This window comes from Pseudorasbora parva, chromosome 19 (genome assembly GCF_024679245.1).
Source record: "Pseudorasbora parva isolate DD20220531a chromosome 19, ASM2467924v1, whole genome shotgun sequence".
NCBI classification, from domain to species: Eukaryota; Metazoa; Chordata; class Actinopteri; order Cypriniformes; family Gobionidae; genus Pseudorasbora; species Pseudorasbora parva.
This window is the reverse complement of record NC_090190.1, coordinates 34,917,247-34,920,670: the sequence shown is the minus strand read 5'-3', so window position 1 is coordinate 34,920,670 and position 3,424 is coordinate 34,917,247. Positions and strand designations below refer to the sequence as shown.

General features: G+C 35.1%; 1 long non-coding RNA gene across 1 annotated transcript; it reads right to left on the bottom strand.

The window, feature by feature from the left end:
* Window positions 1–508: 508 nt before the first annotated feature.
* LOC137047774 (uncharacterized) lies at window positions 509–1,059 on the bottom strand. The gene is made up of 3 exons (XR_010899243.1): window positions 929–1,059; window positions 728–842; window positions 509–646 (listed from the first exon to the last, which is right to left on the bottom strand). It is a non-coding gene; the product is annotated as an uncharacterized lncRNA (long non-coding RNA).
* Window positions 1,060–3,424: the final 2,365 nt, after the last annotated feature.

Below are 3,424 nucleotides of genomic sequence, written 5' to 3'. Positions count from 1 at the left end.
CCCAGACTTGGCAACAATATGCTGAGCATCCTGACATGGGCTATAGCAGCAGTGTGACAACTGACAGCGGACGTTTGTGAGGGGATTTTAGAAAGAGAAATGGAGGCAGAAAAGTATTTATGACTTTTTATTGAGTTTTGACATGACCATAACTAGGTATGGTTAAACTGTATGTCACTTTTATACCTTTAGCAACTATTAGTTAACCTAGTTTATTTCTTATGTTAATTGTAACTGAGACAATATATTTTCACATTTATACATTTACTCTAAATTTTTATTCGACTTAAAGGCAAATATTGTACTTTTTATGACAAGCTGACATTTGTGACATCATGGATATTACATTTTGATTTGCATATTACATATCGATTCAAAAATATGGACAGTATCTAATAGAAAAACTAAAAGGCTGTTATTATGATGTACTATTATAATTTATGATTTGATTTGATGGTGAGTTAATTTCTTTTATTCTCCCCTCTTTCTGAAAATATCTTAGTGACATCGACAGTCAACCGTGCAAACTTGTTGGTCGACAATCAACAGATGATCCCAGAAGATGTCCCGCAGGCAGAGGCTGAACCAAGGTCTCTATTTTGAAGCCCATCCTGGTCCAGTAGCACCACCAGGGTCTCCCAATCATCTGAATTAAAGCACACACACGTTTTCTTTTGTTTTATGTACTGTTTATTAAAATGTTTTATGTTTTTCTAGCCCTGCAAACCTGTTGGCAGACAAAAAACACGTCCCAGAAGATGTCCCGCAGGCAGAGGCTGAACCAAGGTCTCTATTTTGCAGCCCATCCTGGTCCAGTAGCACCACCAGGGTCTCCCAATCATCTGAATTAAAGCACAAACACAAATGTTTTCTTTTGTTTTATGTACTGTTTATTACATTTTTTTTATGTTTTTCTAGCCCTGCAAACCTGATGGCAGACAAAAAACACGTCCCAGATGTCCCGCAGGCAAAGGCTCAACCAAGGGTTCTACCGTGCAGCCCATCCCGCTCAGCTGTATGAAAGTGTACACAAATGTTTTCTTCATTTACTCTGCCTACAAACTCCTTGTTAGACTTTAAGCTGGCTTCTGCTTCTGAAACTGCAAACTATTCTAAGTAAAATTTCCTTTTAATTAGTTGTAATCCTGACTTGTTGTAATCTCTTTGTCTTCATTTCTTCACTACTGGTCCCCTAACAACCGTTTGAATCTTTATTTGAGGAACGTGGAAGAGAAGACAATGCTGAATAAAGTCATAGTTGTTATTTTTGGACCAAAATGTATTTTCAATGCTTCAAAAGAGTCTAACTAACCAACTGATGTCACATATGGACTACTTTGATGATGTTTTCATTACCTTCTGGACGTGGACAGCAAGTGGGCATACACTTACATTCAAAGGACAGAAAGCCCTCGGACTAAATCTAAAATATCTTAAACTATGTTGCGAGGATGAACGTGAGAAGGCCAGAGAGTAAGTCACGAGGACACTAGCTCTCCACCAAAAGAATGGCTTTTATTTACCCCCCCCCCCCCCCAAAAAAAAAATTCAAAAAGTCACAAATAAAGAATACAAAATAAATCAATTAAATTTAACAAATAATCTAGCTAGACTTAAATAAACTGACGTCAGCAACACAAACTTAACTCAATATAAAGAGAAACTCAGGAGAACCTTACAGAACGGACTGACCTCCTAACTGAAACAAAAGACAGGTATATGAGGCAAACGGTGAGCTCACTTAAACACGACAAGGGGGAAAATACAATCAACATTTTGTAAAGCAACAATGTATTTGCAATATAACTAAATCAAAATGAATATAATAACCAACAACTCAAACTATTATGACTACTATTACTAACTCAAAATAATAATAATGCAAATAAATGTTAATAATAAAAACTAGTAAACCTCCACAAATCAAATTCAGTTTCCTTCACCCCACCCCCCACCCCCATGACGTCACTTCCACTTGGTATCGACTAGTGGAACTCTCCGCCATACACAAACAAAATTACTATTACGTTTGTGATGTTCGCGGGTCAATTTGACCCTCAGGCAGCTATTCAAAAGCAACTGTACAGACACATAATAAAAAACATTTATTTTATGTATGTCAGGGCATCTACTCCAGTTCTAGAGGGGAAGTGTATCTAAAAGTGCTCTAACCCTAACCAAACACACTTCAAAAAGCATGGTGTTCAGAATTAATGGGAAATTACAAATGAAAATCTTTGACAGACACAGATAGTAAAATAAGCTCTCATTTATCTATTCAAGATATCTGAAATACCTAGCTTTTAACCAAACCTTGTATGTAGGATTTTCAAAGGCAGCTTCACAGAGCCGAAATATAATTAAAAAACATTTATTTGATGTATGTTTTAGTTGTTTTGTTTCTCACTCTCCTGTGAGTGAATAATGAGCTTTTCCACACTGCAGCTTTGGTTGAGTCCATGCAAGCAGGTGGATCTGGAGTCAGATCCACAGAAAATGAAGGAGTGAAAACAGATTATAGGAAAAAACGGAAGAGATGTGAGTTGTGCCCATCTAGCGCGACAGCAAAACCAGTGTCATGTGTGTGAAGTGCAAGAAATCCATATGCAGAAAGCACACACTAGCTGTGTGCTCATCATATCAGAAGTAAATTCTTGACTTTATGAAATGAGTTTATAAAACAGCCAGCTTAGGAAAAGTCAATATTTTCATTATACAGCTACATTTAATTGTTCAGTTATGATGTTCTAAGAAAAAAAAAGTTAAAAAATGTGTATGTCAGCATACTATTTTCAAATTTTGTCAAATCAAAAGTTTTAAAAATGTTGAAAAAATATTTTCATTAAATCATATCTTCAGGTATACATTTTTTGGAATATTTGACAAATGTTGATATTAAAAGTTTGTAGTTTGTATGAATCTTTGTTGTTTTTCATAGTGTGATTTTTGGGGAATTGTATTTAATCCAATTAGGGTCAATTTGACCCGCTCCATAAACGTTGGTATAAGGGAACAATATGTAATATTGGGGGAATAAAGGAGTAACTATCAGGAAAATTAACAAATAATTTATACTGTAAGTATTTTTTAATTAAGGGGTAATTATCAGTGTAGTCACGGGGTAAGTATGAATGTGCGGGCTTTAAATTAAAGTTTAAAAATTTCACATTTAAAGAAATCTAGTAATTGACCATGTCTAACATGTATTCAAATGTATGCAGTTAAGATCTGCAATAATTTAAGCAGCTTGAGTATTATTTATTAAAGAGCCATACAGGCACTTTGTGGGTAATGGCATTACAAATGAAAATGTATTATTTTTCCAGCCACAAAATGACTCTAATTGGCCTCTTTGCATTGGATTTCTCTATTTTAACCTTAAAGGGTTAGTTCACCCAAAAATGAAATTGATGTCATTATGACT